Raw genomic sequence first — 17,387 nt, 5'->3', positions numbered from 1 at the left:
TCCTCTCAGGCCCCTTTTGGGTTTATCTTTGACATTTACAATGTCATGTTCACATTTATTTTTAGTTTCTAGGCTTTCTCTGTTGCATTTTTCTTACATTTTAATTGCCTAAATCAGGAGACTTGTAGTTGATTAATGTTTCCCCTCTGCAGCTGGATCATCTAGAGCAGGTATAAACCTTTCCATGCCTTACTGACTTCCAGTTCCTTTCTAAAGACATGTCATGTTCCTTTTTAAAGACCTACTCTCAGTTCTTATTGTACCTTTTACTAGATGAATTGTTGTTCCAGCTGTGCATTTGCATTTTATGCTATTCATGATTTCATGAGTTTATTCATGCAGCCATTATGTATGAAACCTTCCTACATCAGCAGTAATGACAGCGATACCGATGGTTTTCGCAGGTAGATTCTTATTTGAATTGTGTTAAGTTTCAGCACTGCTGCCTGGTGAATAAGGATGTTCAACAAACACATAAAAAAATGACTTCCATAGCTGGAACGTTTGATGTTGCTCTCAGGTTGAGGAGTGAAACAAGGTGCCTATCACCCTTTTTCCCTCACAGAAGTCTTCCCCTGTGAATGAAATTGTTATGAAATAGCCCTTCCTACTTCTATACTGTACTTTATTCTATGGATGAAATAAAAGAAAAGTCAGTTTCTGATGTGCTCAGTCTATTGTTCATCCCAAATGCTTGATAATGGTTAGATTATCATGATATCCATCTGTCCCAGCAGATCAAGGTTAGAGATCATTTACTACTGGCATATTGCACGTGGTTTCTTTTTGAGGTATGAGGGCAACACAATGCATTGTTCTACTTTATATATTTGTATGAGGTGTGGTTGTCAACGTACGTCTCTCTGAGGCAGCTTTAAGAATATGGAGGGAGGGTTAAAGTTATACACAGGTCATACCAGTTTGCAGGGAGAAATTCCTTCATTTTGAGGATCAGTATGTTTATGGTCAAGTGCTGGATTAGGTTTTAGGATTTGTATTTGCACTTGAATTCAATAAAAAGTGTTATTGTCTAAGACTGTGTATAGCCATAACTGGCATTTGTAAAGCTGGTGCAGTCACTAATTCCGTGAGAAAGCGACAAACTTGTCAGTCTTTATAAATTGCTGTCTTTATGACAGGAAACTGGGAGGGGAAGAGTCTTGTGTCTGAGTGGAGCAGCAAGTAGAAAACGGGTATGTAAGGACAGCTGTGTCCCCAAGTCACTGTTCTCGATGGTGGAAGCAAAGCCCAGAGCAAGGGTCTTGCTGAAGGATTGGATCCGAGCCATGAGAACTCTGTGAACATCCGTTGAATGTTTTGGCTGGATGAGGAGAAGACCTTCTGGAGTGCAGTTAAAATCTGGGTGGTTTCTTTTGTTTCTGTTCAGCTCTCTCTAAACATAGTAACTATTCTTATGTATTTGTTGGTGGTAATAAAATACATTTTCACTGAACATGTCATCTGTTGGGAACGATTTGAGGATGAACGGCAAGGCATTGCCAAAAGGATAGTGAGTCATAAACAGGGGTTCAGTCATGCTTGCAGTGGCCGGCACCCTCAGGCAAGGTTCGGATTCCTAGAAGGTCCCTAGATGGTCCATCTCTGAGCAACACTGGCTGGCTTAAGAGCTCATAATCACGAATGTACCTCCTGCTCCAAGCGTGCCTGACAGGCTGCCGACAGTAGGTGCCTAAACTTCAGTGTCCACTGAGTTTGTATTCTTGCTTATGGTTGGCTCCATGATGTGAAATATTCTTTACTATGACCAGGAGTTTTGTGGCGTGCTTCTGAAGGGCTATAACTCATACGAATGCTTCCAGCTGGATTTGCTTATTCTGTAAAGGTGATAGGTTAAAGGCCATAAGTTCAAGTCCAATACCCAAAGCAAAAATTTTGAACATGGTGCAAAAAAGTAGCAAGAGTATACAGTTTGTCTAAATGCACTAATTCTAAAATTTAAAACACTTTAAAATGTTTTTGAAATTTTATTCTAAAGGTTACATTGTGGGCTTTGGGTGGAGGGGTGGGATTGTTTTGTTTTTGTTTTTTACTTCTAGAGAACAGCTCTCTTRTAATATGTAATTGCACTGGTTGGGGCAAATGCTTTGTTTTATGTGTTAAATAGCTCAATGAGTTGAGAAGGAGGAAACTAGTTGATGGACAGGACTCAGCCTGTAAAGTTCAGATGTTTCCTTTACAGCAGATGCTTTAACTGAATGTTAAGAATTGCCCTTGAAAAGTACACCTTTTAATGGATGCCACTCTTTTGTTTCCCCTTACTTTTTTTGCAGCAAGTGACAAGCAGAAGTTTTGGTGAGAAGGATTTTCGTTCTGGATTAGAAAATGGGATTCTTCTGTGTGAGTAAGTAACACTTTTAGTTTTGAGCCTTGAATACAGTCTTGACTGAAAATGAAATGAACTTCAGCTAGTATCTCCAACTGTTGGTTTCCTTTTGCGAGTTTTGACATTATGCACACTAGTTATTTCACTGCAGTATCCTTTTGGTGCCAATGCTATTGTTATGGTGCAGATTGAAATGTGGCTTAAAGAAAACAGGTTTTGCAAAGTGCTTCCCTCACTCCACCCCAGCTCCTTAGTGAGTTTTGTGAAGTAAAAATGATGTTTGCTTTTTGGTTTCCTTTCATTTAAAGATGTTAATTGCAGATTGGCGAATGGTGTTCCACACCTGCCTACAGACATCTCCACTACAGTGAAGCATTTTGGACCAACTCCAGGTCAAAGCACTGTCGACACTTAACCATCTGAATACTATCTATAGTTAGCTGCTTTTATAATTTCTGGAAAGTTTAGGCATCCTCTGAATTTTACTTAAAGGTGTATTTGAAGGATGTGTTTTGTTATTTTTAGACAAGAGACTCAAGTTATCTTTTGCATATTTCTCTCTGTGGTTTTAGTATCTAGTCTTCAGGCTGAGTCTCCCCAAATGATTGCCAAAGATAGATGCCAAAGCTGGTGACTTTTAAGAGGATTTTGTAGCTGTGCTCTAGTGCCCTTAGTTCTTTTTAAATTTCATGCGGCTTATCAGGAGTTTGGGAAAATCTGCTCTGAATCATCTGTATAGGCTGATTTCTTTCCCCAGACATGCAGGGTTGTCACTGAAGTAAAAGCTGTCTTTGCACATCAGAAGGATGAAGGTGGTGCAGAACTGAATGCGTATTGAAATTTTATAAATGAGATTTCCTGAGTTGTTAAGCTGGTACACTGCAGCTCTTGGTTATGTTTTGTACTATGAAAGTTATTGGAACTTGGATTCTGTTTTCAACCATATAGTTAATACTCTGTAACTCAACTCTAGGTAGCTTAGGATAGCTTTGAAACCCGACTGGTGTAAATACTGTTGTATGTCTCACTAGTATTATTAATCAAAGAGCTTGAATTTTAGCTGTTAAAAACTGTAAAGGAAAYGGTATCTTGTTTGATTGTAGTTGCATGTCTTTGGTGAGGAGTGGCTTTGGGAGGAGGGAAGTCGTAATTATTGTTGATCAAATGTTGTGTAACTTGGAGGGAGCCTGGAGTTTGCCTCTTTGTAAGGGTTGCTCTTGCACAAGATCTTTCTCCTCAGTGTGTTTGATAAAAGCACTGTGTGCTGAATCACTTCACAGTGCTCTTTAAATGTTATGGTTGAATTGTGTGGCATAAAGAGTAAGGGATGTGTATTTGAAGATTAGATTCCAATCTTATCTGCAGGTAAACAGAGGTAGTCTCATTTAAATGCTGTATGTGAAGATGTGAAGCTTAAGTAACTAAAGACCTAAGTATATATTTCTTAGGAGACTGTGGACCCCAGGGATAAGCGGTCAAGAGACCACACTTGGTTATACTGCTAACTTGTTCTGTGATGGTGGACAAATTGCTTTTCCTTGTTTATCACCTGTTGACTAGTGCAAACCAGTCTGAAGGCATGGGTCTCCTCAAATTTGAGAGGCTGTGATGTTTGTCTTGTCTTGCTTCCTGCTCCTGGCTGCTGGGGTTAGAGGATGAAATTCTGTTATGCTACAGAGCATTAACCAGAGAGCTACCAGTCTGCCCTTCAAGTTTGGCTTTTTGATGATGAGCAAATTAAGAGGCTAACAAGAAAAGCTTCCTCCTTACTGGTTCTGAATCCACTGTAAAATAAAGAGCTCAGCTGAAACAATGTGACATTGAAAGCTGTAAATGTGTTTGAAAAGTACAGGCTTCAGCAGATGAAGCACTGATAGTTAATTTTGTTTCTTCTGCTTGGTCAAGCAGTGGTGATAAAGCTGCCACAGGCAAAATTGTCTTTGTGGGCAGGGCTTTTGTGGTTTAGCAGAGACCTCACCTGGTAGGTGGGTACCTCATGAAGAAAATCTAGTATTCAAATTCTCCCTTGACCTCCTGCCAATCTATTGTGCTTTTATCACAACTACTCCCAACAAGCTGATGAAAACCTGATCTTAAAGTTTCTGATAAGCTACAGAAGGCAAGAAAGAAATTATGGGTGTCTTAGGTTTCTGAAGGTGGAAGGATTTATTGCCTTTGGTCTGGTTTTTCTGGTTTGTTGCTTGAAAGTTTTAGCAAAAAGCTAAACTTGCTTTGGATATCTCCACAGGATAGTGCTCATTGCTAATGTTCGTTAACTGGCAACTCACAGCCGGTCTGGTGTGGGTGATGTCTGTGTAAGGGTGGAGTTGGTGCTTTTTTCTGCATGGCCCACTGTTTCAGTGTTTTTATTGTCTGCTGTATTAATGGTCGTATTTTGTGCTGAGAACTGAAAGTGAACTAAGATCCTGAGAGATCCCAGCAGCTAGGGGACTGGAAACTGGTGTCACCAGGCAGACAGAGACTGCATACCCTTAATCTCCCAAACATGTGTCTCTAGCTGCTCTCTGACTTTGCAGGCTTTTTGCGCAAGGGAGGGGAAGAGGGACAACCGCCACACCAGAGTCCGTTCCCCTCACAGGCAGACTAGCCATGTGCAAAATGACATAAGGGAAATCTTTGTCCCTGTCTAGAGCACAATTGCTGGAGCCTTACACACAGTATCATCCCAGGGCTTCATCCAGCTAATCCCAACATCTGTGGCCTACACTTCCCCACATGTAGATTCCTATTTCAGACAGGAAGGACAGGAACCTTTCCCTTCTCTCTTATTTGCTCCTTCAGTAGGTGTTTGAGAAACTGTAGTGACCTTCTCCTGCAAGCCATTTGCAGCATTTCCCTACCATGATGTTGACAAACCCTCAACTCTTTAAGTCTCCTTCTCTCTTCAAGCTATGGGTCTGGTAATTAGCAGACTAGTGAGATGTGAATATTTGTGGTATTGTATTGTTCCTTGCAAACAGTACAGTCTCCCCTGACGGTACCAGCTCTRATTGTTCGCACAGCTGTGCTTAGAAGCCAATGACTACTACTTCTGTTTTTCTGAAATGATTTCACGGCTCTTTAGCATAGCTGTCTGACATCAGTGCAGATGGTAATTTCAGCAAGAGGCATCAGGCAGGGCCAAGTGAGGCAATTCTTGCTCTTCTGTCCTATGCAAAGATTGAGGAGTTTCCTGGCTATGCTGCTGCATGGGTGGGCAAATCTGCCCCTCCTGGAGTCGTGGAGCAATGCTGGCTCTATGAGGCAAGAATACAACAACAGTAACAGCAGATATGTTTAGAAATCCCCAATTTCCACCCCAGCACACATCCTTTTTTTTCTTGTTACATAGTTTTAACATTTAGTTTTGACCCAGATATCCTAAGAAGCTAGAGGATTAATCAAGAATAAATTAGACCTGTTTGCTGCAATGATTAGGTGTTCCTGTCTACAGATTCAAGCATCTGAATGAAGGTTGATTGCAAAAGAAAATGTATATGCTGATCTCCCTCCTTTTGCCCCACTGATTTGATTAGTTCTGTTGCTTTACTTAAACAGCAGGTGAGGAAATTGAAGTTGCTTTTATTTCTCGTCATGCAACAGTTGCTACTAGTAATATTATATGAAAACAAACATGCATATGTCTTTGTACAGTCTTGTCCAGTAGTAATTGCTCTAGTATTCTGGCAAGTGTGTTTTCTAAGGCGAGCAGTCCCTTTCCAGTCTCCCCTTGCCCTCCTCTGCTACTGCAGGATTCCTTCTTTCACAGCGGGTACTCAGCAGTTACAGAAATTTAGGTAGGGATGAGAGACTTGGAAAATCCAAGTTATTTACTTTGATGTGACTAACCAAGGGTGAAAGCTTCTGAGGAGTTGGGAGACATACCTTCAAGCATTTCTGACATGCAATTGCATCATATTTTCTCTCAAGCTTTCTCTGAAATCAGGCAGTATGAGGGTCCAAACACCCTGAAAATTCATATTGGGGTTAGTCCAAGGTATCTAATACCTATCAGGATTTGGACCAAAACAAAATTATAGAAGAATCAAAACAAAAATAACAGTTGAGATGTGGATCCTGGACCAAGGGCCTTAAACAAAAACTGAGTCCAGTTTCAGATATCTGCACACATGATTTGGCTTTGCAATAAAATACAACAACAATGTCATGGTTGTGCATAATACATTGGGTTCTGTATTTAGTACAGTTTATCTGCATGTCTGCTTTATGTTTGCCTGCAACTCAAGTTATAGCAGTAAATACAGTCATAATAAACCTTTGATTTAGCTCAAAGATGGAAGTTCTAACAGATATTTGACTGCAAACCTGAGAAGCCATGGCATAAATATATAAAAGTGGAAGAGTAATGACCATATACAATTAAAGATGGATGTCACTTGTATATACTATTCCAGATGCCAGCTTATGTGCATTTTCCCAAACTTTTCTTTCTTTTGTGTGTTTTAAGACACTTGTTCTGTATATTAGCATGTGGTATTATATAGCTTAATAAAATGTGCAAAAACTCAGCTTACTGTTTGAAAGTAGGATTCACTCCATAAATTTTTCTCTATTTTTTTGAAAGAGCAAATACAAAGGTTGTTCATTATATCTAAGTAATCTTGATAAAATTGGCTTTGTACAGTCAATTAAAGGAAAAGTTTTACATTTTTTCTAGTGGAGGAAAATATCTAGGAAAGGCACTCCCCTTCAGCAGCACATGTGAAGAATGTATGCTTCTAAAAAAGTCTAATAAAGCTTTTAGGCTTTACTCTAAAAAATATGAGAAGTTGCTTATGCACATAGATTATTTTAATAGTATTTAAAGAAAAAATGAAGTGTAGCTGTAAATCTGAGGGAGCTGAAAGTGATTGTGATCAAGAATCACTTAATGGAATTTATCATTTACTCTGTCATGAGAATAATTTTCTTTTGTAAATAAGAAATCTCCTTGGCTCGTGTTCTTTATGTCACCGGTGATGAATGAGCAGCTTATTCTCAGACAGCTGAGTTTCTTTGGGCTTGCATCATGGCTATAGTGCATCTCACCAAGCTTTGGGCTGACATGAATGCTGTTTTCAGTAAGGCCTGGGTATGTGCCAGATCAGTGCAAGTGTAGCACTATGGAATAATAAAACTTAGTCTTCTRAATCAGTGGTAGAGTTAGGTATAGAACTGGACTTCAGGATTGCTATAATTGTATGTATGGTATTTTAGTTGCTTGGCTGTTTAAAAATCAAGTTCTGTTTGCAAATTAATATCATATATGTACAATTACCATGCCACTTACAGAGACCTCAGGGGGGAAACCAGTACTCAGTCTTCTTCTTTGATTGCAGTATTTTGCAGATATTTTATTTTACTGATCTGTCAGTGGTGTAGGAGGCCTGGCAACAGTTGACCTCTTGGCTGCATAGTGTACAGCACAAGGACTCTTGTCTTGCCAGATACCTCACTGGAGAAGTTAGTGGATGCCCAAATGCTTATGCTTAATTAAGTTTTGCTTGAATTTGCTGTTCCTGGAGACTAAGAAGGTATTTGAGTTTCCTAGGCACACTTGAAGTTTTGAATGTGACCCATGCCTTGAGGTGAGCGGGGAGGGGGTGGTGTTCGTGGGCTGTGTACTCTGAAGCCAAAACATTATCCGCATGGTGGATTTGGCATGTCTCCAGTTCAGAGAGACGGGCCCCAACACTCATTAAGCATTAAGATTTAGGTTCATGTGAGGACATTTGAAACAGTTTTATATGAATACAGAGTTTCTAATCTTCCATTTTTATTACCATGTTATAATGAAGAGCTGTTTATTAGCATGGTTTAGGTGAGGGGTCAGGGGTAACATAAACCATAACGCTCAGCTGTGTGCATGAGGAGGGGAGAATAGCCATTGAGGGGCATGCTTGAATACAACCAGAATGGCCCAACTTTGTATTTATGTTTTAAAAAAACGCATCTCAGACAGCAAACTATATAGTATAGGTTTTTTTCAGTGCAGCTCAGTAATGGACAGAGCAAGAGACTGTGGAACACTGATCCATTCAAACTAAGTTTTGCTGATGTGCAAAAGCAAGATAATCCTGTGAGAGGTTTCAGCTTTCCAAGAGTGTACGTTAAAGAAATTATTTTGTATCTGTACTTTGGGCAATTATCCATGCCTATTACTACTCAGTGTAAAACTATGTATGAATTGTAAATCTGTAGGTGTGTGGGACACTCTTTGTGTCATTTGTTGTGGTGCTAAGATCTGTAGGAATGGCTAGCCCTGTGAAGGCATTTACACAATCTTCTCTGTTGCCTTGGTTGAGCTGTTTTGCAAGACTTCTATCCTGTTCACATTTTTAGTCTTTGGCAGAGCAATATCCATGCTATTCTGTATTTGGCTTCCTTGTTTTTTTAATCCTACTGATCTGCATACTTCTTTATTCTCCTTTTACTTATTGAACTGGACTATGAGCCTTTTATGTGACTAAGTTGGTTCTGTCCTGCTTGTTAAAAAAGCACCTTGTTCTTTTACCCTAAATAAATAATACCAGAGGTATCATTAGCAATCACTCAAGAATGTTTTCCCAAAAATATTTTTGTGACCTCAAGAGCATCTCTATATTTTGAAACTTCTTTACCACTTCCTTTGCAATGAGATCTTTTGACTTTGCATTGTCTGTTCTGTTTCAACTAGGCTCATTCATATTTAGGGCTGTAATAGTGGACTTTCCTTTCCAACCTGTTTTGGGGCATTATGAATCTGCCACTGTAGCACCAGTTTAAAATACCTAGATATTGAAACTATCTGGGGTAATAATTATCAAGTGCTAGAAGATTGCTTGTTAGAATGTAAATGTGTAAAATTAAAAGAGAGAAGCATCTACTTGAAGGAATTCTGTGAATAGAATTTCCTGAACCCTCAAATATGAAAATGCCTTCTTACTTTAAGTTCATTTCATTAGTCAGCTTTCTTTTTAGGAGTACAATCTGTTATTTGAGCAAAGAACTCTGTTGGGTACATATCCATCCAGCCTGGATTCATCTGTGAACCACCCGTCATATCAACCTTTCTTTTTCCCATTTCTGAAGGTTATTTTCTGAAAGTGCTTCTCTTCCATTTCCTCTTAGAAACAAGGTCATCTTGGAGGCTGAGTTTGGCAGCCATTCTCTGAATATTTTCTTAACTGACGCTTTCTTGCAAGAATTTCATGTGCAGTTGTCTTGGTGCTTTTCATTAGATCTTTTATCAGCTGTTGTCTGAAACGCCTTCTCTTCCTGGCAGAAGTTTTTCACATTCTTAACTGGTGATAAACAACCCCAGGAAGGTCTTGTAGGTTAGTCACACAGTGGCTAGTACTGATTTCAGCTAGTCTGTCCTACTGTGGAGATATCTTATCTCCTGGAATTTCAAGCCTTGGGGACAGTACCGAATAGAGCGATTGATTCTTCCCATACCCATCAGAGCTGTTTTTTACAGGGGAAAGGAAGTGACCTAATTTCTCCCTTTAAGAGTGGGAATGGAACAACTTTCCACTTCCATTGTGCTTTGCTGTTTCCATGAGGTAAGGTTGCTCTATTGTTTTTGCTTCTATGCAAAGTCTTACTGTGCTTCATTTAACAGCTAGCTACCAAAGAATCTAAGCCAGTGCCTCGTGTGAGGGAAAGGGAGGRTGGGGATGTGAATATTGGACTGGAAATGGCAAGAGAACTTCAAGGAGGGGAGTGAGGAACAGAGGATTGAACTAACTTGGTACAGGTGCATAAATGCCAGAGGAGGTGGACAGAAATCCTAGCAGACAGCTTGAAGGTCTTGAGAATAGGGTCAGGTGTGTATGTACAGACACTTGTGTTTTATGGCTGAAATCTGAAGAAGTTTGGTTTTATCCTGTTTTGGGTTGCTTCTGGGTGTTTTTTTTGGTGAGGTTGTTTCTTGCCTTCATCATATTTTATTTGGTTTTTTTTTAAGATCTATTTTATCTTGTCTCTATTTCTTTTTGTCATGTCTTCGCTCCTTTTACTGTTAAAATGTTCCTTGGGATTTCATTGTCGTATGTACCTTTGGTCATGTCAGAGTTGTACGAGATACCAGAATAGCCTCAGGATGAAAAGTATCAGAGTCTTTGTACTTCTTTTCTTTTTTTTCCCTCCCCATATCATTTCACTTGTTGCAAAGATTAAAATTAAAATTCTAGAATATTCTCTGTGATAAGCAAGTTGTGTGAAAGTTAAATTTTTAAAAGCCCTCCCTAAACTTGTTTTGCCAGTCATCTCCAAAATACCTGCTGGTCACCAAAACCCAACAACCAAAAGAGTCAATCATGGCAATGTACCTGCATTCTCCTATTGAAAGCAATATTGAAGAACAGTGTTACATGGTCTGTTCGCACCACTATTCCCTGACCATGTGGTGTCAGACCTTAAAATAGCAGTATCTTGCTGGAGGGGAAAGAATAAAGAGAAAATGGTGGAAGATTTGAAATTGTTCTGTTGTTTCTCAGGACTGCTTAGTTGACCCTGTCCCATTGACACCTGGTTTCCTAGACGCAGGAATGTGAAAAGTAGTACAAATAACTTTAAAAAAAAAAGACATTCCCATTCCAACTTCAACACTACTACTCTCTGACCATTTATACAGCAGCTTACTGAAGTTGGCATAGCAGAATATGTGGTGAATGGTGGTATAGAGGTCGTTTTGTGTTCTTTAGGATATGAACCCACTCGTGGGTTTTTATATTTGACGAATGCAACTGTATGAAAGCCTGAATAGAACCTGTGCTTGTGAAAATCGAGGCTTGCAATTGGAGGTACTTTATTTTGGGGCAAGACTTGGAGCAGACATTTACATTCAGAGCAAACAGTATGTCTGCCCTTGATGTCCTCACAAGGATGAATATACCTGTACCCTGCTGATGATTACTGCAGAAGAAGGACTACTTCCTTGGAAGGAAGGGTTAGTGTGAGTGAGAAAGTGCTCAAGGAAATGAATGATCATTCAGAGCCTCAGTACAATTTGGTGTGTATCAGGCTTCAACCTTCTGTCTGAATCTGCTAATATGGGACCTCGCTGCCTTTGTTAGACTGATCAGTATTGCTAAACTGGCCAGACTGATCAATGCCTGAGGCAGAGCATCTTAACTTATACCATAAACTTGCTTTGTGAGCAAGTACCTTCAAATGTCCTCCTACTACAAGAAAAGGTGGATGTGAGAGCGTTGTATAAAGTCATTGAAGAAAAAATAGTGGAGGCTTTTCATTTCATGGTAGATAGACTGCATACTTTTTAGTCACAATTGTAAAGTATTACATGTACAACAATAACTTGTTTTGTCAAGTATTTGCAGAAATGATAGAAGTAACTCATCTAACATGGTCTGGGGATAGGGCCCTAAATGTATGTTGTAGCAAGGCTTGGGTTGATTTCCTGCCTTGTGTGACTTGGTACAAAGGTGATACGGTTAACTTTTGTAATAGAAATAAATGTGGTGAAAGAAAAGGACTGAAGATTGTGTGCGTGTGATAGCTGATGTGAAAGCTGATGGATTCTACCTTGCTCCAGTAACACTTGTTCTGCCACTGTATTTTCAATGGTTTCCTCAGGAATTCCTGCAATACAAATATGTTTTTAGAGATTTAATTTAATGCACTAGAGTTATCCATTCAGCAGGAGTTCTGATGCTTTTTTAACCCATTGAACTTGTGATTCCAGAAGAATATGAAGTTGTTTTGTCCTTTTTTTTTTTTTTGAGTGAGGATGTAATATGGTTTAAAATTTTCAGACGTAACCCATAAGGTTGGACAACAGATGCTGGATTTGTTTCCCTCACCACAGATGTCTACGGTGCAGGTATCTAGACTTGCTGTACAGCTAAGTGCAGAAAAATAGCTGCTTCTGGTATCAGTCATGTTACCTCTTTTCAGATATCTACAGTACTCTGCCATGTGCACTTTGTCAAGGTTTCTGTATGGTAACTGATGTTTTTTTACAAAATCTTTTTTGAGTGGTGCAGAAAAACAACAGCAAAAATGTTTATAAAGAGGTCACCACACATTTGTGTAATTACATTCTAATTGGAATAATTCACACCGTGATGCTTTTGTATTCCTTCTTGGTTCTGCTGTTGATGAGTGGCCCAGGATTAATAAACACATAAATTTGATTTTACGAACTACATGACCCCCAGGTCAGAATTCTTCTGGAGGGATTTTCTCTGGTGGTTTTGACTGAATTTTGTTTTTTTTTAACCAGCAACCTTCATTGTAAGTTCCTTTCTTTGGTTTGGAAGAGATGTCTTTTTGAATTCTAATCTCCTGTGCTTGCTGTTTAAGTATTTTCCAACTGTTAGGTAGTTTGGTGATCTGTGGTAGGGTGGAAGGATGAAGGGATTCAGTCTTTTTCCTCTAGGACTCTTGGTGGGTACTAGCAAGCTTGGGAATGAGTAATGGTAATAATTTGACAGCCATCCCAGAAATAATGAAAAACAGGAGCAGGAGGAGTTGAGGAGAAAATGCCTGAGACCAAGGTGTAGCAGAGAGTTGGAAGCTGATGCCTGGTGTGTAAAGGGAAACTCTACCTTTTTAGCATCAGGCGCTAATAGTCCACAGGCTAATTCCTGATGGAAGGTGCCGTTCTTTTATAGTATGGGGATTTAAATATTTTACATTAGTGTTGCACTGCTCTGAGTGTGAAGAGAAGAAAATATACCTTATGTCTTAGAAATCTGCAAAGACCCCCAAAATGTTTGAAACAGAAGATCTATTAGTGCTTCTGTGACCTGTATATAAATGGCAATAAGCAAGAAGGATGTTCATGTCAGCTGATGGAATCACCTGCCCCAGTAGCCTCAGGAGAGAGAGTGGACTGTGGCTGGACCTTTTTAAAAAAAATTAATTACACTTGTTTCTATGCAAGATCAATCTTGTCCTGTAGGGTGCAAGCTGAGCAAGTGTGTGATGGAAAGAATTAGTTGCTTCTTTGTTCAGCATTACATGAATGACTACCTGATAATGCTGCCACGCAACAAATAGATTGTTGAACAGCAATTAGAAATTTAAGTTAGTCTTGCAAAGCTGAAGACATATTTCACAAGTATCATAGGCCTACCTTTACGAAGTAAAATAAAAAAGCCCTTCCTCTTTCTTGCTAAAGTTTTCATTGTTTATTCTTATTGAAGCTGTATTTTTACAATTTTACTAGAATCAACCATAATATTTGTATTATTTGCAGTTAGAAAACTATTCCCAATGTGTGGATCACATGAAATTTCACACATGAAAAAAGGAGTTTGTGCTGAAAAACCTGTCTGCACCTGTTTTCTTGGAAAAATTAGGTATACGAGCAAAAGATACTGTGCCCCTGCTTATTCCCAGGGTTGTAGAGACCTGCTCAGTCTGTGAATGTATTGAATTTAAAAAACACCTGTTATATTGCTTTAGCTCAATGCATATATTCATATGATCCTCTTAAATGCTAGTATAGAATAGAACCGTAGAATAGGTGAGTTGGGAAGTGACTCGGGAGGTCTTTTTGCCTTAGCTGACAGCAGCTCTCCCCTGGGGACTTTGTCGTATGGACCACTGTCCTGGGCCAAGCACAGCCAAGAGCCAGGGTCTGGGCTAGGGCTGGGAGCATGGACTGTCCTTGTACAGGGGCTGCAAAGGGGCTGCTAGAGGAAGGTTTGGGCTGCAAGAAGTTTTCTTGCTCACTAACTTTTTTACAGGGAACTGTGGCTGGGAGCCTTGGCCTCAGGCTCAGCTAAGTCCTGGGGTTAAGGTTAGGCTGGGGAGACGCATCAAGCCTGGAGCTGCCCTTGTATTGAGGCTGGAAAGGGGTTGCCACGGGGAGGCAAAAGTTGCAAGAGGTTTTCTCCCCTGTGAACTTTTTCCCCTGAGCCGTGGCTGGCGGCCTTGAGCCAGGTCTCAAGTGCAAAATGCCTAGATTTTTGAACGCCTCATAATTCAGTAGAAACCTGCTGTAGTTGATACAACTTTTCATGTCAAGACAGATGCTATATGTGAGTCTAAACAGGCAGAGAGCGTTCAGCTTGTGTGGAACCTCGCTAGGAAGAGGTGAATTCAGTAACTTTTTAAAGAGGCATGAACAGATATTAACTGTGTGACTGAAGGCAACCATTGCGACATTCTGCATAAACAGTGTGACTTTCAGCCAGATTGGTGGCTGAGCAAGCCTTAAGACACTTGATATTTTGGCGTCTGGACTGTTGCGCTAGATGAAGCAATAATTTAGAAGCAGCCAGTCTGCTCTGGAAGAAAGCTCCCTTTGGCATGATCTCCTGTGAGCAAGTCCTGGAGGTTTTAGTGCCAGACCATTCAGAGATGTTTCCAACAGGAGGTAAACATTTTAATAACAGAGATCTTTCTTCCTTGGGTTTTTCTGTCTTGCCCCATCCTATTTCCTTCCTTTTCAGTCTCCAAACTGTGGTCTAAAATGTTTTTCATTCCCTTCTCCTTTCCTTCCTCTCATTTTATCCCTCTCCCATATTTCACAGGGAAGCCTGTACAAGCGATTTTGAAGATTTATTTAGAATGGGCTTTGACATTTGGGGTTTCCATTAAGACCTCTGTATTTTACTTTCTATTATTGTCTGTGTTTTTGGTGCACTCCTGCAATGCCAGTTACGGTGCCTGATGTATTCACATTTGAGTAATTAAGAAAATGGGATGCATTTGCTAATGTATCATTTTTTCCCTGAAACAGAATAGGCACTGCAGATTTAGGATACTGGACTGAAGTCATTGTCACAGCTAGAGTATTCAGAAAGAGGCACCTGAAGGAAAAATTCTTAAGTTACCTGCTGTAGCAACTAAATGTAAAATACTAGTTTTTAGAATTGCTGCTGTGCAAGTCTGAAAGATAAGTTAGTGCCTTTTGGGGGAAAAGTAACATCTGTGTATGATCTGTGAAATAAAATGCTGATAATAGGAAATGTGTGGTTCTTTTCATGCCATTCTGTGCATTTAGGAGAGGAAAAAAAGGAATCATTTGTTATGTAAATATATTAAATATATTTTTCATCATATGTTTCTAGGACATAATAGCTAGTGTTAGATTCTCGCTTAAGCAGATGGTAGGTGTAGTCTGTATGAGCTTGGGTTACAGAGATTTTAACTGCAAGGAAATCAAGGAAATATATTCTTCCCTCTCCTTCCCCCCCCCCCAAAAAAAAAAAAAGATGTCATTCACATTGTGTTCTTTGCTGCTCATGATTATGCTAGGCTGTCAGAAGAGTAGAGTCCTGAATGGAGACTTAGTGTTAGCACAAAGTGAGATTCCCCTTTTCCATAGTGGATATTCACATTTTTAGGGTGTTTTAAACTATTAGACACCCTTTTGTTTTTCTTTAAAAATCTTGAATCTGAAGTGAGTGTCTTGGAGTGATGATTTTCTTCCCAATTGTTTGGACTGATACAATTTCCAGTCTTTGGATAAAAGGCATACAGGTTTTCTCATGGGGTGTGGGTGGTGAAGAAACACAGATTGTTGCAAGGGGATTTTATAATGAAAATTCCCCAGCTTTTAGAGGCTTGGTAATTTTTGAAATATTGTAACAATGAACCATGCCAGCACTTCTCAGAGTGTTTTCATGGGTTGGGGGAACTTTGGGATTTTCAGCTTTTGGAGGGAGGAGGGTTCACTAGTCTTCRGACACTGTTTGAACAATGTTCAGCTGTGGTGCCACTGACCTGGTGCTATTCTCATAGTGAGGTTTTTTTTTCTGGACTCCCTTTTTATTTGCCTTCTTGCATTTACATTTTATGGGGACCTCTGGTCTCCACAACACATGAAAAGGTAGAGTTTAATTTCAAGTACAGATGCAGAAAAATAGATGGGCTACCCATAAAGGGCATTTTCTTTTCCACTTTCCTGCAGTGGGGAAACTGATGGACAGTTCTTCCCAAGCTGTAGCAATACCCAGATGCCTTCTGGGTTTCTGCTCTCAGGCCTTTCCAGCACACCCTGCCTCTAGGCAATAGAGACATACTGATGTGACAAAATTCAAACAGAGCCCTTGAAGGCTGATGTCATCTAGATTGATTTAGGGCATTAAAAACAATTGTCAAGGTACTCTCCTCTGGATATTTTTCCTCCTACCTTTTCTTTGTTATAGTGATGGATCTTGGGGTACACACACATGCTTTCAGAAAGGGAGAAAGGGGAGAATATTCCTTTCCAGCCATACTGAAATACTTATATGCTAGGAACAAGTGTTTGATATTTGGGTTTTGTGACTCATCACTTATAAATACTCCTTTCTCATGACAGGTTGCTGAATGCAATAAAGCCGGGATTGGTAAAAAAGATCAATAGACTGCCGACCCCCATTGCAGGTTTGGTGAGTATATCAAATGGAGAAAAATCTTTCAGTGTTGCTCTTGGCCCCTTGATTTCATGACTGTGTGATCTTAAACAGCAGTTATTTTTGTAATTTGAACTCCTCTAACCTACTAAACCCGACAGTGCTCTGAAATCTAAACTCTCAGTGCAGTCTTTTGGAGACCTTCCAGTCTTTTTTCAGAAGTGGGGAGTGTTCAAGAGGCAGAATATATTTTTAGAGGAAAAATGTCTTTTTGGTTATATGTCGTCTTAGAGTTCTCGTGCTAGCTTTAGAAAGACTCGAAGGTGCCCTCTGGAATCTTGGACCACAAAAACATAGCTTTTTGGAAGGAAAATAAAATATATATATATTTGTATATTGTGTCTCCTTTGCTCTCTCCTCAAAACACTACAGTCTACAGATAACATTCATTGCAGGATTATCTAGGGAACTGCTTCATGTTGACCTAAAGGGCAGAGTAAAAGTTGGCCATTATCTGTATGAGCTAGGAAGACCACAGAGGACGTGCTGACAGCCCGTGGGCTGAACCTGCCCCTTGAGGCAATTGCATCTGGCTTTCAGGAATGCTGGTGCTCAGGAGGCTACCTCAAGTGGTGGCACAGTCCTGGGCCTGCTGCTGGGGAAAGAAGGGGGTATGAATGGGCATTGGGTCTAGTAGCATTAGTGATATAGAAATAYGGCTGTACTGATTTTTGCCTTGAGTCATG

At 39.9% G+C, this 17,387-nt stretch overlaps 1 protein-coding gene across 1 annotated transcript in view; it reads left to right on the top strand.

The window, feature by feature from the left end:
* The first annotated feature begins 2,297 nt into the window (after positions 1 to 2,297).
* Positions 2,298 to 17,387, top strand: part of LIMCH1 (LIM and calponin homology domains 1) — a 117,525-nt gene continuing 102,435 nt past the window's right edge. Inside the window, exons 1-2 of the mRNA XM_026077533.1 lie at positions 2,298 to 2,362; positions 16,608 to 16,677. The gene's annotated coding sequence lies outside the window, so the exon portion shown is untranslated. The remainder of the gene's footprint in view (positions 2,363 to 16,607; positions 16,678 to 17,387) is intronic.

Source organism: Apteryx rowi, unplaced genomic scaffold (assembly GCF_003343035.1).
Source record: "Apteryx rowi isolate R43461 unplaced genomic scaffold, aptRow1 scaffold_457, whole genome shotgun sequence".
Taxonomy (NCBI): Eukaryota; Metazoa; Chordata; class Aves; order Apterygiformes; family Apterygidae; genus Apteryx; species Apteryx rowi.
Note: the sequence above shows the minus strand (reverse complement) of the source record. Positions and strands in the feature narration are given on the sequence as shown.